This window comes from Dermacentor albipictus, chromosome 2, assembly GCF_038994185.2.
Source record: "Dermacentor albipictus isolate Rhodes 1998 colony chromosome 2, USDA_Dalb.pri_finalv2, whole genome shotgun sequence".
NCBI classification, from domain to species: Eukaryota; Metazoa; Arthropoda; class Arachnida; order Ixodida; family Ixodidae; genus Dermacentor; species Dermacentor albipictus.
Window position 1 is genome coordinate 69,291,626 of NC_091822.1, and position 27,754 is coordinate 69,319,379.

Genomic DNA, 27,754 nt, shown 5'->3' on the forward strand with positions numbered 1-27,754 from the left:
TCAGGCTTCTCGCTCCACTCTCCATGCCAGAAACCTACGGTCTTCTCCCAATTGATCTTGCAGCCAGATTCCTTGCAAAACTCGCCAGTCAACCTAACCACCTCTTTGATGCTTTCGGCATCTTTGCAGACAGCAATGTCATCAGTGTATGCGAGGACCTTGACTTCCGTCGTTTCAAGCATAAAACCGCGTACACTTTGACTACTAATTAAACTCAAGCAGAAAGGATCTAACTAAATATCAAAAAATAATGATGAAATGCACATCCCTGTCTCACACTGGAGAGAAGCTGGATTGGTTCACTTAACTTCTTGTTTATAATGATGCGTGTGCTGCACTCTGAGTAGGCCATTTTTACTCCTTCTAATATCAGTCCGCCAACATTAACATATTCTAATATTGAAAATAGTACTTCGTGTGACACATTGCCAAACGCTTTCTCCAAATCTAGTTGCAACACTTCAACCCGATATGAGACAGCATCACAGCACTCAAGAACACGGCGAGCTACATGTGTATTGGTGGAAATTGTTCTGCCCTTGATTCTACATGTTTGATGCGGTCCCACTAGTCGCGTTACAACACTTTGAAGTCTCTTTGCTAACACTTTCATGAATATTTTGTAATCGCAGTTCGTGAGGCTTATTGGTCGATAAGACTTTACTGACAACAGTTTAACCGGGTCCTCGCACTTAGGGATTAGCACTGTATGAGCGGTTCGGAACGATGGCGGCATTCGCTATGTTGCATACATTTCCTTGAAGACATTATGCAATAATTGGCTGAGCTGACAATTGAAAACCTAGTAAAAGGGCGCACCTAAACCATGAGGCCCGGGAGCCTTTCCTTCACCAAGTCCATCTATGGCGTCTTCAATTTCTCGCAATGTGATTGGAAATTCCAGGCTTGCTTTAATGTCATCTTCTAGGCGTCGCATAAGATGCAGAAAATCTCGCTCAAACCCTTCTATTATTTTTTTCTTGTTCTCAAGCAGTTCACGAGAATAATTTACGAATGCTCCCTCTATCATTCTGGGTTCGGAAGTCTCCTCGTTTTGATATATTATTGCTTCTATTTCATTTTTTGTCGCGTATCTCTTTTCGTCACTTAGCGCCCGTTTAGTAGACGTTTCCCCATTCCACAATCGTTCCGTTCGCGCTCGTACCATGGCTCCCTTGTATCGTACTTGGTACATAAGTGCGAGCTTACTTTTTGTTTCCTTTATCTGCTTGATGCAAGATCCAGCGTTCCGACACTCTGTATCCATGAGAAATTCTACTTCGCTAGGTAATTCTTTTTCTTCTTGTTTTTCTTTTCGGCGCAGCGCAGTTGCTTTTCCAATCGCTTTTATCTTAACGTCAGTTTTGAGAGTTTCCCATGTTTCCAAACAGTGATTAGCTTGCGCTCTCATAGAGGAATTTATCATTTCACCTATATCTCTGATAAAGCTTTCATCATCGAGCAGTTTGGTATTAAACTTCCAAAGATCCCAATTAAATTTCATTTCTTTTCGTTTTTGCCCTAAATCAAACGTCACTAGACTATGATCAGAAAAGGTTACATGTTTAATCTCATTACTTTGACACAATGGCACGAGCTGCATTGTAATATAAGCTCGGTCTAATCGCGCATGACTTTCCCCTTGATAGTGCGTATTAACGGAAGCTTTGCCTGTCGATAACAGAATACCGACATCTACAATTCATAATCATTCACAAGTATGTTTAAAAACTGTGCGCTCGTATCCCTTCGTTTCATTTGTTTAGCTCGCTCTTGTGCTCTGCACACACAGTTAAAATCTCCCATCAATATAAGGTATCGCTCGCACTTCAGGTATTCTTCTAGCTGTTGAAAAAAAATTCTACGTGCACATTCATCATTGGGAGCATACACGCACAAAATGCGCCACTTAAAGCCAGAAAAAGAACAATCAAGTATGACAAATCGGCCACTTACACATATAATAACTTGTTCCTCTACAATACCAGCACTGTTACGAATAAAGAGTGCGCAGCCTCCAGAAGTTCCAAACGCATGACACACGCTGACGTTATACATTGCTCTGAATGGTTGCACCATGCGGTCCGTCTTTTCCTGGCCTTCCATCTTTGTCTCTTCCACGGCGACAATATCTAAATCATTTTCTTGAAAAAGCCGGCTCAATTGGTACTGGCGCCTCCCGATCGCCAAACCGCGAACGTTTAAAGTGCCTAGACGAAGGGGCTTCTTAAGGTGGTGTCATGGTTAATCCGAAACAGATGGACCGCGTGGAGTTTACCTCGACCTTTTATGTTGCCACACGGTCGATTCTTTCCGGCGACGGGCAGCGTCACGTCCAGCCAGCAGTTCTCGGGTCGATGCCGCTGTAGCTCTGTTGTTAGGTGATTTGACGCCATGGTAGGTCCTCGGTGTTCGTAAGTGGTGGAATCGCTGCTCTATGCGTTGACCCTCGTTGTTACGAGGTCTTATTTCCCTCCGTGTTCCGGTCATTAGGGAGGCTGGGTTTCGGTTTGAAGGTGGGTCGTCTGCCCAATTGAAGGCCGGTCCTCACGACTGTCTTGGTGGGTGGTTCTTCTCCGCTACTTGCACTGGGCTTGCCCATTTCGTTGCCTGCATCGTCGCGCGGTCTCTTGGTAGAAGCACCAGGCTCAAGTTCCATGGGCTGTGCGTCGGCTTCTGCTTCCTCACCCAACGCTCCATCAACGGGTTTGACTTTATCCGCCTCTTATGTTTCCCCCGTCACAGGGACTCCGTTTGTCTGGGGTGTGGTGTTATGAGCCAAAACACCTTTCCACGCGTCGGTAGGGGCAACTTTTTCATTAGCGCTCTTTGTGTCGGCCTGCTTTCGCCCACCAGCAGCTTCTTCAGCGTCTGCTTCATCCATTAGGAGCTCTGCATCCGCGTCCTTCGTTGCTTTTCCGCTGATGCTTGCATATGTCGTCACACAGTCTAGGTCCGTGTGGCCGAAGCGCCTACACTGGGAACAGCGAGGCACACGGCAGTGACGTCGAATGTGGCCGGTGATGTTGCAACGGAGGCATAATGGTGCTCGGTTCGGCACAACAACTAGGGCGAGTTCGCTTCCTACACGCAACTGGTGAGGTAGGTCGTCGATAGTGACTCCGGCTCCCAGTTTCATGGCCACTAGGTGGGTTGTCGATGCTTTTTCTGTGATACCACGTACGCGCCACTTTTCCTTCGTTACTTCCGTAACCTTTCCATACGGAGCCAAGACCCCACGCACTTCATCATCGCTAACCCCGTAAAGAAGCCAGTGCAGTTTCATTCGTAAGCCTTGGTCATTGGGGTTAACTACCAGGCACCGGCGACACTTCACTCGAAATTCCCCTTTTGACAACATTTTCTTCGTTGCTTCAGCGCTCTTGAATGTCACGGCCCAAGCGTGATTCATAATGTACGCCCCCAAAGCGATAAAATCGGGAAGTGCTCCAAGATTTTCCAAGGCGTCGCGAAAATCTTCCACTCGGTATGGGCGCGCACGTGAATCCGCATGAAGAAAAATGGTATCTCTACCAACCTGACCTTTTCGCAGTTGAGGCAATACAACTTAGTAGTCGTGGTCGACAGAAGCAAAAGACCTGTTTCCGCGGCTTGAAAGGGCCGCTGAATCCGCTCCTTGGGAGCCCATGTTACCCACGTCTGAACACATGGTGGCCGGAAGTGGAATCATTGAGCTACGCCACCGGAATGATAATTGGAGTCATGTGTGGACGAATTATTGTTCTTCATAGCCAGCAGCCACTAGAAAGTGGAAAAAGCTTCCTTTCGATCAGGCGTGTTGCTACACACCTGATGTGTCTACAGTCGTCCTAAGCATTGTCATTAAAGAAACGGCGCTTTTGGCGACGTGGACGCATGGAAACCAGCGCGAGCAATGCCAGTATCCTTGTTCATGTGGAATCAATGTAGTATACTTTTTTCAAAATAATTGAATCGTTTACTATGTGTTGAGCAATGAAGTGATTAAAAAATAATCATGCACAACACTGGAGGTGCCGGAGTTTGAACCCGGGACTTCTCACATGCGAAGCGAGCGCTCTACCACTGAGCTACATCCCCCTTTTTTTCTTTATTGCCAGTCCTCGGAATGTCACAACACAAATTCCTAAATGCTATACACAAAGACCAAAGAAGCAAAAAGGGATGAATTCACAAACCGAACAAAGAACAGTAATATTTACATTCGTTGCAGTCCGCTACTGTGGCACGACGCTGGCGGATTAAAATTCCTTTAGTGTTGTGAGGGGTTCAACCATCGACAGCCACTCAGGAACAAGCTGTTGCAACTTCTGCACTTCCACATACCCTTGCATGCATTCACGAAAGTACAGACACGTCGGTCGGGCATCCGGGTCACAATGGGAACCCGCCATTCTTGCGCGCTATAAACAGTGGAGGCACGTAAGCATGATCAGATCGTACGGGAAACCTTCGGCGTCATATACTGGCAGAAACCTGATTCCGTGGGGATCTATAGGTAGCTTCTTTTTTTAGAGTCCTTTGCAACACGTCCAAGAAAAAGTCCCCTTCCCAACAGTGGAAGACACGATCTATACTTTGTTTTTTTTTTTGTTTTTTTTTTCTTACATTCAAGGCAGTGGGTTGCCCATGGCATGTAGAACCCATGTTGTTCAAGGAAGATGTTAACAGGTAGAGTACCGGTTTGCAATTTAAAGAAGAACGATTGAATGGCTGGCTGAACTGGCATGTTGATGATGATGATGATGATGACGACGATGATGATGATGTGGTGTTTTGTGGCGCAAGGGCCAGGTTTGGCCAAAGAGCGCCATGACAAGTGGTAATGTTGACGATGTATTATGGAAGATGTGACTTGGCTGTAAAGTGGCCTAAAAATAGTCGCTGTAAGGTGCGTAAAATCTACTTGCTATAAAATTATGGCGATGACAAATGACGAATCCTATGAATATTAAAATCCATCGTAAAAGAATGACGCTGAATAGAAAACATATGAGGTGGTAAAAATACCTGGAGCACCGTTGCCTTGCCGGAGCCCTTGAAACACAAGGGCCTAGAGGCACTCGCTATACGAAAGAACTATCACAGCGCCATCCTCTGAAGAGAGGGGGCGCTACGAACATGTGGGGCTAACAATATGCAACACAACGTCTTTCAGATAACTTAGGACTGCGTTGGTGTCAAATAGCGGTTCTGGGCCGAGTAACATTACTGGATGAAGGGGAATGTGCTGCCGGTATGCTAAGGCAAAATGTTTCTTTCTTTCAGATTCAGCTTTCCGGCACTCTAGGAGGACGTGGAGGACGGTAAGCCTCTCCTCGCATCTACCGCAGGGTGGAGGGTCATTTCCGGTGAGTAGAAAATTATGGGTGCCGAATGTGTGTCCTATTCTAAGACGACAGAATAGGACATCTGTTCGGCGTGATTTTGTCACAGAGGACCAGAATCCTAACTGTCGCTTTATCACGTGGAGCTTATTATTTGTTTCCGCGTCCCATAAGCGTTGCCAGTGGTTCCGTAGTTTCCTCCGTAGGAAGGGCTTCAGATCTGCGACAGGAACTCCCGCGGTGGGATTAGCAGAATGCGATGCAACTTACGTGGCCATATGGTCCGCCAGAACATTACCTTCGATGCCCCATGACCTGGCACCCAGTATATGATGACATGCTGGTTACCTATATACGCTTTAGACAGAACGGAATAGAGTTCATTATTTACCGGTTTTAGTGGTTAGAGAATGACATCAAGGCCTTCACAACACTAAGGCTACGTTCACACTTAGCAAACCGCAAGCGGACGGAAAAGCCAAAGCGGCCGGATAATCTTTTTCGCGCATGTACAAAACGTTCACATTTGTTTCGCCACTGCAGCGGAAACCACTTCCGCTTTCTCACACATCTATCTAGTTTGCGTACGTTTGTCCGCGTGGTGGCACTGTTCATCACATTATTTCAAGACATACGTTCATTCATTGACCCATCAGTTACTAAAAGCTACCATTTCGCGCAACTGCGCGTGTCGTTTTTAACTTTCGTCTACCACGGAAGATAAACGAGACATAGTTTCGATAGCTTTGGCTAGTTGCTTTTTCTAAAAATAGACAATGAGCAATGGAAAATGTTAAATTTTACGACCGGATGTTTACATGCGATTGCAGCTTCCGGTAAAGCGGAACATCTTTCCGCTTTACCGGTCCGAAAAATCCGAAAAATCCGAAAAATCCGAAAAATCCGAAAAATCGGTCCGAGACCGATTTTTTCGCCGCCTGGTTTTCCGCCCGTTTCTCCGCCTAGGCGGGCGGATTTTGTCAAGTTTTTTCTGCTTCCGCCTGCTCCGACACCAAGTGTGAACGCAGCCTAAGGGAGTCCGTATATATCACTGATTTCTGGAGTTTTTATTTCCTGATATGCTTCACAGCCGACAATAGGGCGTAGGCCTCCACCGTAAAGGTACTAGTTTCCGGATGCAGTACATCGGTTTCCGGGAAGGATGAACCGACGGCTGCGTAGGACACCCCGTCGTGTGACTTCGATGCGTCTGTGTAGAACTCCGTGCAGGAATGTTTGTGCTGGAATTCCCGGAATACATGTGGATTTCAATCTCTAGAGCGTGTTTTGTAACTTGCATGAAAGATATATCGCATTTTATCAGCTGCCACTCCCAAGGAGGTAGCAGCTTGGCTGGATGCATTAGGCGAAGCTCAAGGAGTGGAACATGCATTTCATGACTAAGCTCCCTCACACGCAGTGACAAAGGCTGTCTTACGGAGGGACGATTATGAAAGAGTGTAGCACATGTCATAAATGGAATTACGTTGTCTTATTAAAATTCCTTGAGTGCTGTCAGAGGTTCAACCCTGTAAAGCCACTCAGGAACAGGCTGTTGCAATTTCTGCACTTCTACATATTGCTGCATACATTCTCAGAAGTATACACGCGCCGGTCGGGCATCCGGGACACAAAGGCAGCACACCATTCTTGACCGCCATAAACATTGGAGGCCCGTAAGCACGATAAGGTGGTACGGGAATCCTTCGTCATCATTTACTGCCAGAAACCTGATTCCGTCTGGATGTATCAGTAACTCCTTTTTAAATTCCTTTGCAACAAGTCCGAAAAAAAGACCGCCTCCCAACAGTGGATGAAGACATGATCTATGCTTTCCTGTTTTTTACAAACAAGGCAGTGGGTCCCATATGGCATGTAGAACCCACCTCGTTCCAGGAAGAGTTTAACAGGTAAAGTACCGGTATGTAATTTAAAGAAGAAGGATTTCGTGGCTGGTTGAACTGGCATCCCACTTCACTCATTTCTATATGTCTAGGCCTGGGCCTCCACTGTACACGGCTCTGTACATGGGTACCAGCAAAATACTGCCACACAGATCACGATATAACATTTTGCGTTTTACACTCCACAAATATGTACTTGAAAAACGAACACGCAAAAAAGAAACACTCTGAACTATTTCCCGAAAGAAACCACGGAGTAGCCCTGGCATTACTTCTGTACCTACAACTAAATCAGGAAGTGATCTTGACAGCCTCATTTGGATCGCGGTGCGCAGAAATGGGTCATTTGCATCACGAAAAAAGAAGAACCTGTTCACCAGTTGACGCAAGAAGAGGTGCGCCAACCCCAGACCACCATCCTTCACACGCCGGAAGAGATTATCTCAGCTGCATCACTCCCAGCTTGATACCCACACGAAAACAGCAAACACGCGGTGCAGGTTCTGCACATTAATACGAGAGCACTGTAGGACCTGCATTACGTGCCAGATCTTTGTCACGAGAAACATGTTGCACGCTGTAGCTCTCGCGAATATTGATAAATGGCTGGCGTTCCATTGGTCCGCTTTTTCTTTTATTTCTTTTGTCCGCTCCTTCCAGTACTCGTTACTGTCCCTGTAGGCATCAAGAGGTGCGCCAAGGTACTTAACTGGCGTCGTGAGCCAGCTTATGTTTGAAAAGTGGTCTGGTGTAGACGCCCACGTTCCATGCCAAAACCCCAAACATTTTTGCCAGTTAACAAAGCTATTAGTGACGTTACCAAAGTTTCTCACGATACTCACAGTGTTCAATACGCTTTGCGTATCTTTACAGCATACAGCCACATCGTCAGCATATGCCCATAACTTCACCTCTGCTGCTTGAAGACGAAACCCCTTAATGCCATAATTTTCGATGATGGCCTGGCACAACATCCCTATGTATACACAGAACAGGAGTGGACTGAGAGGACAACCCTGGCGAACGCAGCGCTTCACGTTAATGGGGGCCCCCAACGTCTGATTAATTATAAGTCTAGCAAAACAGCTCCGGGACGCCATGGTCACCCCCTCAGTAATTCTGTGGCCAAAATTAACGTGTTCAATGATGGTGAGCAATATCTGGTGAGAAACGCAATCAAACGCTTTCTCCAAGTCAAGCTGGAGGATTGCAACTGCATCACATATGGCGTCACAACACTCCATCACACACTTCATCGTATTAATGTTAGTAAAGATGGTTCTTTCGCGAATGCCAGACGTCTGGTGTGGACCGACTACTTCCTTAATGACTGACTGCATACGTCGTGTCAGCACCTTCATCAGTATTTTGTAGTCGCAGTTGGTGAGCGCTATGGGTCTATAGGAGGAAAGTTGCTTGAGCTTTTCGGTCTCTTCTGTTTTAAGTATTAGTACTGTATGGGAGTGACCAAAGGATGGTGGAAATATTTTCAGTTCGTGAGATTCATTGAAAACTGCCGTTAAAGGGAAGCTGAAGAGTCTGTCGAATTCAATAAGACGCTCATATACGGATGCGGGAACCTTATAAACCATGTCGGTAAAATTTGGGTTTTTTTTTTCAATTAGGAGCGACGTAATCGTCGGTTGAAATTGCGCTGTAGCTCCGCCCCCCTTTGAGTGAGCGAGCGGAGCGGAGACCGGAAACCGCGGTGTTGTGACGTCAACTCTGCTTCGTTCCTTCGCAGCGTCCGCGACCGTGCCTGACCGCGCTTGTTTCTGCGTGCGTGCCATCGTGTATATGCTTCGATCGACCCTGCATTCCTTTGTTGGTGCGTCTGCGTGTATGTAGAGTGGTAGTCAACGTGCGTGGTAGTCAACGTGAGTGGTAATCAACGTGAGTGGTAGTCAACGTGAGTGGTAGTCAACAGATGAAGGTCGCTACACGTACCGCATGAACCGGGAAGCTTTTCGCGCGTTTAAACCGTCTTTGTAGATTGCCGACAGCTTTGGACAGCGCACAAATGCCGACGATCGCATACCCGCTTACGTTCCACGAGGAGGCATGCAGGAACACAACACTACAGTTGTTTGACCGGAAACTAGCTCACTAGATCACCGAAAGATCGCCGAGATCACTAGATCGCTTTGGAAAAAACACACTCACTAAAGAGCATTTCCAACACGAGGAGATCACAAGGCTTTGCTTTCGTTCGCGTCTAAAGCACTGCTCGCACCAGCATCGTTTGCTTCTTCGAGAGGCCGGCTCTTCGCAATCGGCTCGTACATGTAGGGAGTAACGCCGAACTCCTCAGAAAGACGCAGTCTCTCTAAATTTTCCATTACCGTCTCAGAAAACAGCACCAAACTACCTGGCACCGCGCTTCATGTGTAGCGGCAGCGGTCGGCAGCGGCAGAGTTGACGTCACGACGCAGAGTTGACGTCACAGGCGGAAACGAGACGCACGAGCTGGGCGTGTCCGCTGCTGCACTTTTCGTCAAAATAAAATATATTTGCGCTTTCTTTCGCTCAATTTGGATACGATATTCGAATTCGGAGGGTTGAAAACCATTATGTACAGATGTTCACTCATTTTTTCTGGAAAACCTTTCAGCTTCCCTTTAAGATAGGGTCTAGGTGGCTTTTGAACTATTTGTACCAAGCGGCAGAAAGACCGTCTGGACCTGGCGACTTGCCAGGGTTCAGGTCTTCGATGGCCTTATCACTTACTGCTGAGTTATTCGTCGTTCCAACGTTTCTTCGATCGACAGCTGTGGCATTCACTGCAAAAAGAAGTGCTTGAAACTTTGCACGTTGACGGGCCTGAATTCGAAAAGCTCTAGCAAATGTTCAAAGAAGGCACGCCCTATACTGCTCATATCAGTTACCACCACCCCGTTGTATTCGATGGCCTCAATCTGCTTGCGTCTGGAGTGCTTTTTTTGTAGGCCCAGGGCTGTTTTCGAAGGCATTTTCCCGCATGCTAGTCTTCCTGCTCTCACCCACACGAGCGCACCTCGATAACGCTCTTCACCGAAAACCTCGAGCTTCTTAACATCACGCATATCTTCTTGATAAGCGCTGGGTTGCATGCATTCCAGCGTCACAAATTTTTCCAGCAATGTTTTGACATCCCTTTCTCTGGCCTTCTCTTCATATCATAGAACGCTACTTCTTTCAATTACCTTGATTTTAATAGTTTGCTTCAGCAACTCCCATTCCTCGCCTAACTTCGTAGAACTCGCCTTTCCAAAAGAATTCAGAGCACTCACTACCGTTTCGTTAAACGTGTAATGAAGAAAGGAGGAGAATGGCATACCGATCATCATCAAGAACAGAGGGCACGAGACCGGCGTTCGAAGACCACCATCTTGCTCTCCGCGCTCACTGTTCCGAGCTACCACCCGTTTGTTGGACTCGTCCAATAAACCTCCTTACATTTGGTGGATCGTGCGGGGTACGCTCATCGCCGACACCCTGGAACTCCGATCCCGTACGTTGCACTCGACCATGCAAGCTGACGCAGCCCAACCGCCGCCATCTCTCCCGGCCGCCGTTTGCCCTGGCCCGGTTCGCCAGCAAGACCCCCCGGTATTTTCGGGTACGGAAGACCAGGACGTCGAGGACTGGCTGTCGTCCTACGAAAAAGTTAGTGGACCCAACAAGTGGGATGACGCTACTAAGTTGAGTACCGCGAACTTTTACTTGGCTGGCGTGGCGAAACTGTGGTATACGAACCACGAATCGGAATTTGAAAACTGGTCTGCTTTCAAGGAGGCAATATCTGCCGTTTTCGGTCGCCCTGCCATGCGGAAGTTACGCGCCGAGCAATGGCTGCGCACACGGGCACAGGAACCGAATGAAACATTTACCGCCTATATTGAGGACGTACTCGATCTCTGCAGGCGCGCCGATGCCTCCATGAGCGAAAGTGCCAAAATACAGCACATCATGAAGGGCGTCGACGACGATGTCTTTCAGATGCTTCTTGCGAAGTCTCCTGGCACAGTGTCTGAAGTGGTAACTCTGTGCCACAGCTACGACGAGTTGAGAAGGCAGCGGGCTCTCACCCGACGTTCATCTCAGACGTACAATTAACCGCTCGCTGCACTGGACATCATGCCTGCCCAGCCATACCTTATCGCACAAATGAAAGAATTTGTGCGTGAGGAGGTGGCCCGTCAGTTGTCTCTCCTGCCGTTTGCTCAGCGTCAGGAGCTCCCACAACAGCAGCAACTGCAGCGACCAATCCCGTTGGCTCCCGTGCTTCGACACGTCATTCAAGAGCAGATTTCCGAGGCCATGCCGGTGCCCATTCAGCAGCAACCTGTCGCCGCGCCTCTTAGTTACGCTGAGGTAGTAAAGCGGCAGCAGCTTCAACAGCCCTCACCACCCCATGGTGTGTCGTATGTTGCAGCCCCGATTCAGCCGTCCGTGACATGGTCTGCTCCCATCCCTGCAAATCCCTGGCGAACGCGCGACAACCGGCCGATCTGTTTTGCGTGCGGTGGCCCTGGTCATATCGCCCGATTCTGCCGCCGTCGCGCTCCAGGATATTCAGACGCCCGTTCACCGAACTACATAGATCGTCCCCGCTCTCGTTATGAAGATCCGGGTCCCCAACCAAGCACGTCTTCACGTGACTATCCGCAACCCACGTCTCGTCGCTCACCTTCACCCCGTCGCCGCTCCTTGTCGCCCATGCGTCGTCGACCAGCCCCTGAAAATGAGGGAAACTAGCCTCCGCAGTTCGTGAGGCAAGAACTGCGCTGTCGAAATGCTCAAGTCCTCGAACTTTGCCGTCGAATATTGTCGAAGTTTTCGTAGAAGGCATCCGTGCATATGCTCTTGTCGATACCGGTGCTGCCGTTTCTGTTATAGACGCCACACTTTGCCGCAAGCTTCGGAAGGTGACCACGCCTCTTGAGATGATGCCCTTACGTACAGCGAATGGAGACCCTGTTCGGCCTATAGCTGCCTGCACTGCTCGACTTATTATAGCTAAAGAACACTACATTGTCGAGCTTATCGTCCTTTCCTCTTGCTCGCACGACATTATACTTGGCTGGGACTTTCTATCGTATAATCACGCCGTTATTGATTGTGCCAGATCTGAACCTGAGCTCTTCCCCTTGTGTGACGAGTCCTACTACCCCGCTCATCAAGCCGCACACAAAATAGTCGTCACAGAAGACACAGAAATTCCGCCGACAGCAGCTGTTTTGCTCCCCGTATTCTGCAACAGCATATGTGATGAAGCTGCATTCTTTGAACCATCATGCCTTCTTCTAAATCGGAAGCCACTTCTTTTGCCTTATTCGACCCTCTCTATTTCGAATGGAACAAGCGCTCTCTGCCTCACAAATCCTCTTCCATATCCCATCAGACTGCTTAAAGGTGAATCCCTTGGATGCGTGCAACCCATTGATGTCCGCCAAATTTTTTCCGTGCAGCAAGATTCAGCTCGACGCGACCTCGACGTCATCAGTGCTCTTACCCCTTCTGATGTTCCAGCTGCTGACCTATTCGATTCGTCCATCGCAGACGGACTGTCCCCATTTGAACGCACTGCTCTTCTCCAGCTGCTCTACAAGTTCCGCGACTCCTTCGATGTTGCCCAACGTGCCCTTGGCCGAACTTCTACCATTGTCCACAACATCGACACCGGCTCCAACTCGCCAGTGCGACAACGCCCTTACCGCGTCTCCACCGCGGAACGTCAAGTTATTACCGACCAGGTTGACGATATGCTTAAACGCGACGTTATTCGCCCTTCACAAAGCCCGTGGGCATCCCCTGTGGTTCTCGTTAAAAAAAAAGGATGGATCAATTCGCTTCTGCGTGGATTACCGGCGCCTAAACAAGGTCACTCGAAAAGACGTGTACCCTTTACCCAGAATTGACAATGCCCTTGATTGCCTACAAGGTGCCGAGTTTTTTTCGTCGTTAGATTTGCGTTCCGGGTATTGGCAGGTACCTTTAGCAGAGGCCGACCGTTCAAAGACAGCCTTCGTCACGCCTGACGGTCTATATGAATTCAATGTCATGCCCTTCGGCCTCTGCAATGCGCCTGCCACCTTCGAACGCATGATGGACTCGGTTCTGCGGGATTTGAAGTGGCACATGTGTCTCTGCTATCTCGACGACATTGTTGTCTTTGCGCCGGATTTCGCAACCCATCTAGAACGCCTCAACCATGTCCTGACGTGTCTGAAAACCGCTCAGCTGCAACTAAATCTCAAGAAGTGCCGTTTTGCTGCGCGAAAACTTACAATTCTTGGTCACGTTGTATCAAAGGATGGTGTGCTTCCGGACCCAGCTAAATTACGTGCCGTGACTGACTTCCCCAAACCGACGACTCTAAAGCAGTTACGAAGCTTCATAGGGTTATGTTCCTACTTTCGTCGGTTTGTGCGCAACTTCGCCTCTATAATTGCGCCTTTGACCCAACTACTAAGCAGCGCCTCCAATATCTCGTCATGGTCTTCTGAGTGTGACCAAGCCTTCTCCACCCTTCGCCGTCTCCTGACGTCACCACCTATACTGCGCCACTACGATCCTACGGCCGCAACTGAGGTGCACACAGACGCCAGCGGTGTCGGCCTCGGTGCTGTTCTCGCGCAACGAAAGCCTGGGTTCGCAGAGTATGTCGTCGCATACGCCAGCAGAACGCTCACCAAGGCTGAATCAAACTATAGCGTCACCGAGAAAGAATGCTTGGCAATAGTCTGGGCGCTTGTCAAGTTCCGCCCTTACTTATATGGCCGCACGTTTGATGTAGTTACGGACCATCATGCATTATGTTGGTTGTCTTCGTTGAAGGATCCGTCAGGTCGCCTTGCCCGCTGGGCTCTTCGACTTCAAGAGTTTGACATCCGCGTTATATATCGTTCCGGACGCAAGCATGCCGATGCTGACGCACTGTCGCGGTCACCACTATCCACCGAAACTGCGTCCATATCCACTATAGACCTTCCATTGTCAGCTCTTGACGTCGCCACCGTCTCCTCTGCACAGCGCCACGATCCCTGGATCGCTTCGCTTCTTGACATTTTATCCGGGGCACCCACTCTTTCGACCACTCGAACTCTGCGACGCCAAGCTTCGCACTTCAGCATCCGTGATGGCCTCTTGTACCAGCGCAACTACTCGCCAGATGGTAGGAAGTGGCTCCTAGTTATCCCTCGAACACTTCGCTCTACAATCTGCGCTTCCTTTCACTCCGACCCGCAGTGTGCTCACGGTGGTGTCTTCAAGACCTATGAACGCTTACGGAAAAGGTACTACTGGCGCGGAATGTTTCGCTTTGTCCGCAAGTTCATTCGCGGCTGCCACGAGTGTCAGCGACAAAAAAAACCACCGCATCCTACCGCAGGTTCCTTGCAGCTCCTTCCATGCCCAGAACGCCCATTCGACCGCGTTGGAATTGACCTTTATGGGCCTTTACCTTTGACCACGGCCGGAAACCGATGGGCTATCATTGCTGTCGACCACCTTACACGATACGCCGAAACCGCTGCTCTTCCCACGGCGACAGCACAGGACGTCGCCTCTTTCATCCTGAGGCGTTTTGTGCTTCGGCATGGTCCTCCTCGCGAACTCCTCAGTGACCGTGGCCGCGTATTTCTCTCCGATGCAATTCAAGCACTTCTCCACCAGTGCAAAATTGTACATCGGACGTGTACTGCCTACCACCCTCAGACGAACGGTCTCACTGAGCGGTTTAATCGGACTCTGGGCGACATGCTTGCGACACATGTTGCATCTGATCAATCAAACTGGGACCTGGTTCTCCCATTTGCGACATACGCGTATAACACCGCTACGCAAGTCACAACCGGGTTTTCCCCCTTCTTCCTTTTGTACGGTCGCCAGCCGACGCACACTATCGACACGTTGCTGCCATACGCACCAGATACCTCAGAGTGCACGCCCGTGTCAGCAGCGGCCCGTTACGCTGAAGATTGCCGACAACTAGCCAAGCGCTTTACTACAGCCGACCAACAACGCCAGAAAAACGCCCGCGATGATGATCACTCTCCGGCCGCAACATTCGCTCCTGGAGCACTTGTGTGGCTCCTTGTACCACCCTGCGCCCCTGGCTTGTCGTCCAAACTGCTCCCAAATTATCATGGTCCCTACCGCATCGTCGAGCGTACTTCCCCCGTAAACTATGTCATTGAGCCTCTTACGCTGCAAGGCGACCGTCGTCGACGTGGACGTGATGTTGTTCACGTAAACCGCCTCAAGCCGTACTTCGACCCTCTTGTACCCACCTGTTAGATCGCCAGGATGGCTCCACCTTTCTCGACGGGGGCAATTGTAATGAAGAAAGGAGGAGAATGGCATACCGATCATCATCAAGAACAGAGGGCACGAGACCGGCGTTCGAAGACCACCATGTTGCTCTCCGCGCTCACTGTTCCGAGCTACCGCCCGTTTGTTGGACTCGTCCAATAAACTTCCTTACAAACGTATCATCCCGTAGGAGCTCAGCATTCATTTTCCACAGTTCCCAGACAAATTCTTCTCGTTCTTTTTTGCGGCCCACCCTGCATTTTACCAGGCAGTGGTCAGAAAAAGATACGGCAGTAACTGCACAGCATTGGCCATTTTCTACTGAATCATAGGATAGATAGATACGGTCTAATCGTGCATGACTTATTCCCTGGAAGTGGGTGTACCTCACTTCTAGATCAACCCCCAAACATTGAGCGATACCCTCTAATCCAAATTCGTGTATGATCTGCGCCATGATATCACTGCTTTTGTCGTAAATTACGCGTCGCGTAGACCTATCTTCGATGTTCAATACACAATTGTAGTCCCCAACTCAGGCTATCGTTTTACGCACAGAAAAGTGGTACTTCAAATTCAAAAAGAAATTTACCCTTTCTTGCACCGTATTAGGCGCATATATGCACAGCACGTGCCATTGGACATCGCAATAACTGAAATCACAAACGAGAGGTCGACCGGAAGTGCACGAGAAGTAACCGTCTATGAACATGCCTGGAAGCTTCCTCACGAACAACACACACCCCGCCGAAGTCCCTATGGCGTGGCTCACTACCGTATTGTAGTTATACGTGAAAATTTGCACCATACTCCCGGTCTCCTCCTCGCCGTCTACCTTGGTTTCTTGCACTGCTAAACCGTCGAGGTCATGGCCCACTAGCCATCTATACACCTGACTCTGTTTCCTTTTGGCAGCCAGACCTCGAACGTCTAGTGTGCCGAGGCTAAGCGACGGGTTGGTAGCCATTATTGATGAAAACCGGAGGGGAGATGCCCGGAGCATGGTGCTCACCTTAACGTCTAGCTGATCGCTGGACGCCTCCGTGGCCATCCGGTAGCCGTGGTGCGAGTTCGTCTTTGGTCGGCTTCGTGGTGGGCCTACGGTCAGCCTCCAGGTTCGGCTTAGGCTTGAGGGGGGAGCGCCTTCCGGATAACTCAATAATCAATAGTTAATAACATCAGGCTTTCTTAACAGAAAAAGCACTTAATAATAATTGTGAAACAACGTTAAAAATATTAACCAGATTTCACAACTCCTTTTCCTTAACAGAGTTTACTTTAATTTTATACCATTAAGATATCCTTGCCGGTTTTTCGGTGGGTCGCAATAATTGAAGCATTAACCCTCAATGGTTAATCGGGTGCCACAACCCGGTATCTTACTGGCGACACCAGACGCAACTAGCGTTTTTTTAATCTGAGTTCGGGATAAGAAATAGAATGACGGTCTTGATAAGCAATAGTTGAAAACGCCCTGTTTCGTTGAAATAAGCGGACAATCTTATTAACGAGTAGAGTATTGTTTAACTATTATGGAAACCCTCACTGAACTTTATTGCTTGATGGATGATTTTTGTAAAGATTTTGAGCCTCAAATGCATGTTTCTGCTGAATAATGGTAACAGGCGTCGTAGAAGGTCTACTCCGCTTTCATTGGCTGAAATGATGACACTAGTTGTTTTGTTTCTTCAGCTCAGATTCAGACAATGCAAAGTGTTTTATCTCTACCATGTCGGTTCACCTTTAAGGAAGGAATTTCCTAACCTGTCATCATATTCTCGCTGTATGGAGTTACTTCCGCGCTGCGCCTTAGCATTGTCGGCACTGTTTGATTCAATAAAAGGGAGAGTGCACCGGTTTATCCGTTGTAGATGCTACCTCGATATCTGTGTGTGATTACTTACGGATTGGTGGACATCAGCTCTTCGACGAGATGACCAAACCAGGAAAAACCACAACAGGGTGGTTGTTTGGTTTTAAGCTGCACGTGGCTATCAATTATCTGGTTGAACTTCTGGTTAGCTTCCATCTAACGGCTGGAAACCCAGACGATAGGAAAGCATTGCCTGAGCTGATAAAAGGCTTTTTCGGGTTCACTGAAACAGCAACTGAAAACGATGAGAATTAGCCTGATAACGAATATAAAGAAGAAAATGAAGGCTGTTGAACACACCGATTTTGACAAAGCCATATTGCGTCGTCGTTCTGTTATTGACACGGTATTTGATGAGTTAAAGAATCTTTGTCATAGAGTATACATGACACCGTTCTCCCGCTAACTTTGTCGTAAATTTACTGGCCGCATAATTGCATATTGCTTGCTGCCATCTAAGCCAAAAATACCAGTGACAGGAAGACATATTCCGCCCTGATTGATAAGTGCTTATCTGAAATTCATGTTAAAGAAAAGCCAGAGTAAGTGGAGCATGGGAAAGGTGATGTGCTGCCAGTCACAATTAGGCAGGATATGTTGTCGTTCGTCTATCCATTGCTTAGTGGCGTTAAATCCACAGGCGTTACATGTCTTGCTTTTGCAGCTTTGGCAAAAAACCGAGCATGAGTGCAATCATCTGAAGTGCAGCAATAGCACAGGTGCCACAGGCAAGCATGCGTTCAATGGAAAGTTTTGTCCACTTACTGATGGAGTCGCCTTATTTTTCCAGAAAATGTTCCCAGCCATCATTGTGCCGAAAGAGTAATTTGGTGGGTCTGGAGGAGAGGGGGGATACATAGCGCAGAGTGTAAAAGAGCAGAATGGCGTTGCCTAGGATTGGAGCTGAAAAGCAGTGACGCCCACGCCATCAGCGTGCTATCGATCTCTTAAATGCATCAATTTCTCACCGTTTCGCGGTTTTAGGAGGTTTAACTCACTACGGTTTTCTATAACTACAGTCTACCTCATCACATACTTACTACGGCACAAAAAAATAAACTGGCCTCCTCAAATCTATTTTGCGTAATTTTGAATTTGAAGCGGTACTTTGGAAAACAGAGAAAATCGTGTAGGGCGTATTTTATAGGCTTTAAATTTTATTTCTGAGTGATACCTCAACCTAAAAATTCAATATGAACCAATATAAGAAAATTTGAAAGTGAATCTGTTGTTTGGATGTATCAGAAGCGAAAACATCACCACGTGCGTTATAGAAGTCATAAAATCGATTTTTGAACTAACGCTTAAATAGAGTCGCCTCAGAAAACAAAAATTGTACGCTAAGACCCAAAAAAATTACGTAAATGTCTGAATTTTCCCGTAGCGTAATCGATTTTCCGCGCTGCGATTTTGTTGAAATACGAAAGGGATCAACGTCGTTGAAGATGTAAGGTTGGATAAACTTATCTTGGCATAGGGTAAAGTTAGCAGGCTGATACGGTCATTGGGGGATAGGACCCGCTGGGCTTAGAATATTCTGGAAAACGGAGGATTATGAGAAATCGTTCTACTATTACTTAGTGATACGCAATATTAACAGGTTATCGTTATCGAAACTCATTCTTGAAAAACATCATAAAATACCATGCCTTAAATAAGTCTCGGTAATTAGAAACGTTCATAAAGATAACCCTGTGTGTCTATTCCTGCTCTTTATCGTTGGTTACTGGCCTTAGCCCACGCTTAGCGTTCAATTTCTGTTTTCTCAGTCGACCACTAAATGGAAAAGATGAAATAAACTTGAGTATCAATGCAGAATCCATTCACCTTATTGCAACGATTGGGATTTTTTACAATGCGCAGCTATTATGTCGATTATACGAGAATTTTTTAAAGATAGATCAGCAAAAAGCGAAGATCATTGCCCAAATGTCTCTCGTCGCTTGGCAGCATTTAAGCTTCTTAGGAAAAATATGTATATTCCACTAAAGATAAAAGCATTAATATTCGAACTGTTATAGAATTATTACTGATGAATGCAGAAATCAATCTATCCGTTGAAAGCGAGGAGTAGCAAGGGCTGAAAGGGAGCGACGGAACAAATCTTGGCTATGGTCACAAAACCCCTATAGTATATTTTCCTTTGTTGTTCAGAATGACAAATTTTTTGCTTCTATTTAGAAAAGGATTTTGTATGTTAAAAAGAAGTATAAGTTTCTTTATTTTATCTGTTCATTATTTTTTACGCGCAGGTAAGTAGTGTTTCTTCTCTAGCCTATGGGGTAAATTTCATTTCAGCAGAATCTGCTTGTAAAAGAGGACACTCGGTGGCAGCGGCGGAACGCGCTGGACGCAACGCTCTTACCTTGCTCTTCTGTTTTCTCAGACCGGAATCGACCACTTCACTGCAGACCGGATCCTTTGAATCGCGTGCCACCGGTTATCTGAGAACGAGTGTGCTGCCACAACGGGTGAAAAGCCGCGGCATATCGTTCGGCGGGGGCGTGTCCCTACATTCGGTGGCAGCGGCGGAACGCGCTGGACGCAACGCTCTTACCTTGCTCGTCTGTTTGCCCAGGTTGGTGACTATCTATCTGCCGTTTCTTCCTGCGTTCTACCGCTGCCAGCAACGGGTATAGCATTGTGCTACGGTTGAACAGTGTTTGTCGCGAAGCGTCCGTGTATTGGCGATGTCGCAGCGCGGAAACTCGATTACGTTGCGGGAAAATTCAGACATTTACGTCCATTTTTTGGGTCTTAGCGTACAATTTCCGTTTTCTGAGGCGACCACTAAATGCAATATCAGAAATCCCTCACATTTACCTTTTGAATTAATTTAAAATAGTAAATTTGTAATTTAGGTTTTATTAATTTTATTGTAATTTTAAGTATTTTTTAGTTATTTGATGGCTTTTTTTGTCTATTTTATTTTTTTGATACTCAATGAGGTTAAATGCTTAATGTTTTTTGTGATGACGGGTCAACGGCGGTAAAACTAGCTGGGTTTGTTGAGTCAGAATAGCTAAAAACGTTAGTCAGTCATAACTTTTTTAAAGAAGGCTGGAGCGTCTCTGGTTTTGGTAGTGAAAAAACATTTAATTACCTGGTAGATGAAGAAAAATATTCATTTGATACACAAAGTCCAATAGCAATACTTATAATATTGAATATCAGTATGGTATTGAGAATTGACAGTCTGTTCATCATGCTTTATTACAAACTGGGCTGGAGCAACAAGATATGGAATTATGGGTCACTTTACCCGTTTCTGAATATTTCACTTCCGATATCCAGGAAAATGTGATTAATATTACTAGAAAAGTCGAAAACTTGAAAAAGAGTGTTCACTTTAATAATGGTGATGTGTTTAAAATAATAAAAGTTAATGTATTACCTGAATAATTGCCCGCTGCTCTTACATATCTCGATGAAGACAATGTGACGGATTTGGAAACCTCACTGACAGTTGATCTGGGTGGGACTACCCTGAAATGTGGCGTAATTACAGGCCGCTTTTTGTCTGTCTCAAAAGTACCTGGAGAACCTGGCTTAGGTGTGACATTAGTGACGAGAGCCGTCATGCCTGCTTTAAAGCAGGCAGGAAGTAACGCGAGTTATTATGTTGCCGATCGATTGGTTAAAAATAAGTATAATAATCAACTTTATGAAGCTATTGAAATTATTGAGAACATAGCTCAACTTCACAGGCCTGATTTTTTCAGGGACAGTCTGGTGACAGGAATTGCCATTTCAAAGCTAGATAAACGCTTACCTTCCGTACTTGTATTATTACTGGATAAGGACAGTAATATTAGTTCATTGGTTAGTGCTCTTCATTTGGTTATCGCGCAATTTTATGATTACTTTAAGGACTATATAGATAAACCAGAGGTAGTCGCCTGGCAAAAACGTACAATATATACCTTACAGGAAGGTAATCCCTAGTCTGCCTGGTTCGCCATTAGTCAGGAAGAGTATGAGAAATGGATACACACGTCTAATTTTGGCGTTCAGGTTAGGGCGCTTTATGCTGAGAAAAACGGAGATAACAATATCAAGGGTCAAAAAAATGTAGCTGAATTCTCATCAAATAAATCTGTTAAAAAAATAGTTCTGAAACGTCTAACACTACGAAGAAAATGTTTGGATAAAAGAAGTTTTCAAATGATTCACAATACAAAAAAATAGCACATCCGAGAAGATAGGGTACGTTTTTGCTAAAGCTGGATTATGAAATGAATAAATAACCCATGCAATTTATTACTGAGATAGCGAAACAATCAGAGAAACTCGAAAGAGAATTTATTACTATTGCTCAAGCATTAAGACAAGAAGACCGTCATGAATGTATGCAAGAAGGGACACAGAAAGGTAAACTTGAAGGGAGTCAAGAGGGTGAAAAAGAGGCGTCCATGAAGATAGCGCGCCAAGTTCTTGAGAAGGGCATGGAAAGAGATATAGTGAAACTATCAACTGGTCTCATTGATACTGAAATGAGCAACCTATTCAAAGATTAAACAATGACGAAACAAAAAAAGTTAAGCCTAAATCGCCCCAGAAGTGTTTCTCATGAAGAGCACCCACAAAGTAGCCCTGTTTACAGAAAAAAGGTTTGGGTCAATTCTGCACCCAAAAAACAAGTTGGAAAAAGCGAAACCTCAACAAGAAGTAAAACAACAGCAAAAAAAAAAACTATTGTGATAATAGGTTATCACTGAGCATTGGAATAAGAGAAAAAGAACGATAAGCCATATTGTGCTCCTTTTACACTTATTAATTCGTATATTATCTTGTTTATTATAACACTAAATAGGAATAACCTTATTTATTTTCAAGGGGATATTATAGTTAACAAAGAACTAAATATGACAAAATTGCAAATATCTGGATTATCTCAGTCAAAATTATTGTAACGTATATTGTAATGGATAATTAGTTTTAGTCTACTATTGTTAGCCGTTATTTTGATTATTTTTTATGAAAGAAACGTTTACTTTAGCTTTGTTATTCCAGTCGACCAATCCTACCCAGACTTATCTTTTACTCGAAGGCATCGTTGATTATTTTCTCTATATTGAATTTATCACATTGATAATTAAATATTTTAACTCTTTGTATCATTTTCCTTTAAATATTTTTTATATATCTGTATTACAGCTATCATTCGATTAATTATTGGAGAACATTAAAGACTCATTTTCTGTAATGATCTATGCAATATCGATATTGGTCATGGTTTTACCTTTGTATTTAGCTAATGCTAAATGTCCTGTAAAATAAAAAATAACTATTGATTAAATCGATAAAGTATGAACTAATGATACTAGTTCTCTAGAGCAGCAATATATTTTTATTAATAATAATTTTTAAGTAATTCAAAATTTAGTGATATCATAATACCTCTTCATTAATGAGTTCCTTCTGATTAAATGTCATTGATAAAAATCATATTATTCTTTGATATTTCTGAATAATTAACAAAATTAAGGAACCTATATGTCAAACATCAACACAGGTATTGTTAAATGGTTTAATGCTGATAAAGGTTTGGATTCATTTCACTCAAAAATGGCAGTCAGGATGTGTTTGTTCATTATTCTGCATTTCAGGGTAATGATTATAAAACGCTTTATGAAGGACAAGAAGTTTATTTTTCAGTAGAAAGAAAGAGGTCATAAAGGACCTTCGGCAACTAATGTGGTCACGCTATCATAAAATTAAACTGATTGTATAAACTTTATACCTGTCAGTTATTATTACTTATTGTTTCTGTCAGGTTAAGAGTAAGATTTTTAGTTTTGATGAGTTTAATCAATAACAAAATCAATCAAAAATGATCACAATGAACATTATTAGTTGATCTAGGTAAATTGATTACTCATACTGAAATAATAAAACTGAGTTATTAAAATGAATACTCTAATCGTAGGGATGTTTTTGTGCTAATCCGTTCTTTTGCAGACTGTGGGGAACTATCATTGCAATTGATATTGGAAATCAAATTCAGTGAAAGCCTTTCATTCATTGCAATATTTAGCGCTGTTTCTGAGATAGCGGAATAATCACCACTGAATCTCGTAAAGAATGAGATACTTTGGTTAAATTTTGTATTTTCAGTGATTTTCCATTCATAGTTGGCACCCATAGCACCCTGGCCCGCCCCTCGCTTCCCTTCCACAAGGAAGTCAAGAAAGCATCTTTACTGCAGTGGAATGCCCGTGGTCACAAATCGAGACTTTCAGATTTTAGACATTTTGTCTTCGTTTTGTCTTCGTCCAATCCTCGTAATTTGCGAACCGAACGTGGAGAATGTTATACGCATTTCTGGCTATGAGGCATTCATGTCCTCTACCTGTGGTGATGTGAGCAAGGTAATTGTATATATTAGATGTGATCTGACTTACGTGTTGGACCCAGTCCCGCCTCACGACGACAACCAGTACGTTTGTTTAATCGTGAAAATGAATAAGCTTACGTTCAGACTCGTCGCTGTGTACATTGCTTCTTCAAGTGGCTTCGACTCTAAACGACTGCGCGACGTGCTGTCAGCGACACCCGGCTCTACGATGCTCACAGGAGATTTTAATGCTCACCATCCAGTTTGCGGGAGCTTGAAGATGGACTCCAGGGGAAGGCGACTAGCATCTTTTGCCACACAGCACGACCTCTACTGCCTCAGCGATGGTAGTCGGACATATTTACGCGGGCCTACGTACTGCAGATGCCTAGACTTGACCCTGGTTTCTCGGCGCCTTGAAAGAAACGTGCAATGGTTTACAGACATCGAATCACATGAAAGCGACCATATTCCGACGTAGCTGAAGATAACGGGACTATCGAAATGCTCCTCCATGACCCTCCGGCGAATTGACGGGTCGGCGTTTCGGTCGCACATGGAGGGAGTATGTCAGCAAGGGAACCATTCAAGTCCGGAACACGAAATTCAAGATACCATGCAAGAGGCTACGCGTAGTTTCCAGCCTTTCCCGAAATATGAAGAATTTGAAGCAGAATTGCAGCGACTACGAGCGATTTGTCGGCGGGCTGAAAGAAGATACAGGAGAACTAAATCCATCCATGATCTCCGAGAGGCAAGGCAGATGCAAAAAAAAAAAGATTCAACGTCGCATCGATGCACTACAATCTCAAAGATGGAAACGTTTCTGTGAGTCGTTGCATCCGCGTCAGCGATTATCTCAGATATGGAGAACCGTGCGTGGGCTTCGCGTATCACCACAACAGCGTGTTCCTTTCAAATCCCTCGCTTTGCACCAAGGTCGCCGCGAAATTGACATTGCTGAAGAATTTTGCTCAAGACTTTCCAGCTTGCAGTTCCAACGCGCAATTACACCATGTGCCACTCTTGTGCCACGGGATTCCCGCATGGATGTAATTTTTTCGCTGGAGGAGCTTGAAGCGGCACTGGCGACTTGCAGACGCTCTTCGTCACCTGGCCCGGACGGGGTTATCTATGCGGCGCTCGCCAATCTTGGGCAGAAAGCACGACTCATGCTGCTAAACCATTACAATGAGTCTTGGCGCAACGGCTTGGTTTCGCATGAATGGAAATGCAGCTGCTTGGTTCCACTTCTCAAACCTGGTAAATCACCGTTAAACTTGCCATCGTACCGCCCCATCGCTCTGGCCAGATGCATAGGGAAAATAATAGAAAGAATGATTTTGACGCGCCTGGAATGGTACCTGGAAAATTACAACGTGTACCCAGATGCTATGCCTGGCTTCCGGTGTGGGCGCTCATCCATAGATAATGTGATTGATTTGGTTACGTTTGTTTAGCATCAAAAACGTCGGAAATGACTCACTGCTGCATTATTCCTAGACATAAAAGATGCCTATGATAATATAGCACATTATGCCATTATAGATACTTCGATTGAAGCCGGAATCGGTGGCCGCACTTTTCAGTGGCTGTGCAGTTATTTGACCGACAGGCATTTCTTCGTGATGACCGAGGATGGCGCCACGACTCAACACCAAACGTGCCGTGGAGTACCGCAAGGCGGAGTGTTGAGCCCGGCGCTATTCAACCTAGTGCTCGTTGGCCTAGTCCGATGCTTGCCCAACACAGTTCAGATATCAATATATGCCGACGATATCTGCATTTGGGCGTCAGCTGTAACACGACTGCAGGTACGAGCACGGCTACAAAAGGCAATGAGGATAGCAATAGGGGCTTGTTGGTACGGCATATCTTATTTTGTTATAGCGCAAGCTTGACAAGGACAAAAGAAGGCACATCTGACACACACAGCGCTACTTTCAACAACAGGTTTATTTCTCGTTCTCGTCGCTATATATGCACCCTCGACCCGTCATGCACCACGTGTAACATTTTTGGAAAAATAAACAAAAGATATAAACTGGGAACCACACGTAGGCAGTTTCTTGATTCACATATTCAGACATGTACACGTTCAACGCGAACAAAGATAATTCAGCTCTTTTGATGATAATGATATGGAAGTTTTACTGACGCATGCATCGCCGAATGTTGCTATGTGTCTGGCTTCTCTGCCGATGTTAAAGACCTTTATTATTCTCTGCCACAATCAGAATTATTAACCTGTATTGACAGTTGCATAGATACATATGGTGCCGTTAGGTTTAGCACGGAAGCAGGTACATCCATTGACAATTTTTTAGAATTACTTAGGTTTTATTTGTCATCTACGTTTATCGAGAACAAAGGTACCCTGTATCTGCAGAAACAAGGAGTGTGTATAGGTTCTTGCCTAGCACCAGTGCTAAGCAATCTCTTTTTAGCCAAACTTGACAGAGACCTGTCACAGCGCCTTCACGAGTCTAAGGGTGTAAAAGTTTTTAGATATGTTGACGACTTTTTAGTTTTAATTGACTGTTCATCTACTTGTTTTACTAATGAATGTGCTCCTGTTTTTACCACTATTCGTGACTGTCTAAATCCACTAGAAGTGACCTTTGAAATGCCATGTGACGGGAGGATTAGATTCCTCGACATTAAGTTTGTGCTCACCGATAACGAAACCTGCTGGTGTTACGAACCTAGGGCAAGTAAGCCACTTCTACCATTTCATTCCGCGCATACAAAGCTTGTGAAGAGGGGAATCGCGAAGATGTGTTTCAGTGAAGCACTGAAAAAATCATGCCAACACCTGATGCTCGATAGCTTCGAACGGCAAGCCTCGCGTTTAAGATGCGCTGGTTACACGAGCCACGTGCTTGTGTCAGTCGCAGGACTGCTTAAGAAGGCGCAGCAAAGCAGTTCGGAGCAGGTGCACGTGTCGAGCACTGACATGAACAAAGGAAAGGTTGCAGTCATCCCCTACATACACGGATTCTCCCATAGAATAAAGAAGATTGCTGGAAGGAGTGGCATTAACGTTGTGTTTTCGGCACCTAATAAATTGGTCAGCCTCTGTAAAACCACAAGGCCGGAAAGAATCTCACGTAGCGCATGCGAAAAAGAACATAAAAACAAATTCGTTGATTGTATCGCCGCCGTGGTATACCGTATTCCTCTCAGCTGTGGACAATCCTACATCGGTCAAACAGGTAGATGCATAAATGACAGGCTACGAGAACATAGTAACAAACTTAACAACGTGGCCGCTGACTGCTTTCTTGCCATCCATTGCCAGAGATGCAAGTGCAAACCAAGATTCAAAGAAACAGTGATCATGAGTAGAAGCAGGTGTGAAATGACGCGCTTGATAATAGAAGCCAGACACATAGCAACATTCGGCGATGCATGCGTCAGTAAAACTTCCATATCATTATCATCAAAAGAGCTGAATTATCTTTGTTCGCGTTGAACGTGTACATGTCTTTGAATATGTGAATCAAGAAACTGCCTACGTGTGGTTCCCAGTTTATATCTTTTGTTTATTTTTCCAAAAATGTTACACGAGGTGTATGACGGGTCGAGGGTGCATATATAGCGACGAGAACGAGAAATAAACCTGTTGTTGAAAGTAGCGCTGTGTGTGTCAGATGTGCCTTCTTTTGTCCTTGTCAAGCTTGCGCTATAACAAAATAAGATACAAAAGGCAGCTACGCTAACATCACTGTACTTGCAAAAACAGAGCTTAGAGATGTCTTCAGAGAAATGCTGCCTTGTTACATTCACTCGGAAGGAAATGAAGCGTTATACTGTAAAGGTCAATGGGCAAGCAGTAGCAAATGCACGGAAAGACCGCTTTTTAGGAGTAATTATTGACCGCGATCTATCATGGAGCCCGCATGTGTCATACCTGAAGAAGAGATTATTGACAATAATACATCTCAAATTTTTCGGCGGAAAGTCATGGGCACTTCAATGCGGTCAATGCTGCAGCTTTATTACACCTTGTTCCTCG

The 27,754-nt window shown here is 45.6% G+C and overlaps 1 protein-coding gene and 1 non-coding gene across 3 annotated transcripts in view; one reads left to right on the forward strand and one right to left on the reverse strand.

The window, feature by feature from the left end:
- Nucleotides 1-4,008: 4,008 nt before the first annotated feature.
- On the reverse strand, nucleotides 4,009-4,080 carry TRNAA-CGC (transfer RNA alanine (anticodon CGC)). The gene has a single exon. It is a non-coding gene; the product is annotated as a tRNA-Ala (tRNA).
- A 1,205-nt stretch (nucleotides 4,081-5,285) lies between these two features.
- LOC139055955 (glutamine synthetase 2 cytoplasmic-like) overlaps nucleotides 5,286-27,754 on the forward strand; it is a 52,893-nt gene continuing 30,424 nt past the window's right edge. The window contains exons 1-2 of one of the 2 annotated variants that reach the window (XM_070533666.1): nucleotides 5,286-5,351; nucleotides 19,786-19,977. The gene's annotated coding sequence lies outside the window, so the exon portion shown is untranslated. Of the gene's footprint in view, nucleotides 5,352-19,785; nucleotides 19,978-27,754 lie in introns of those variants that run through there. The other variant, XM_070533667.1, reaches the window with a different exon arrangement.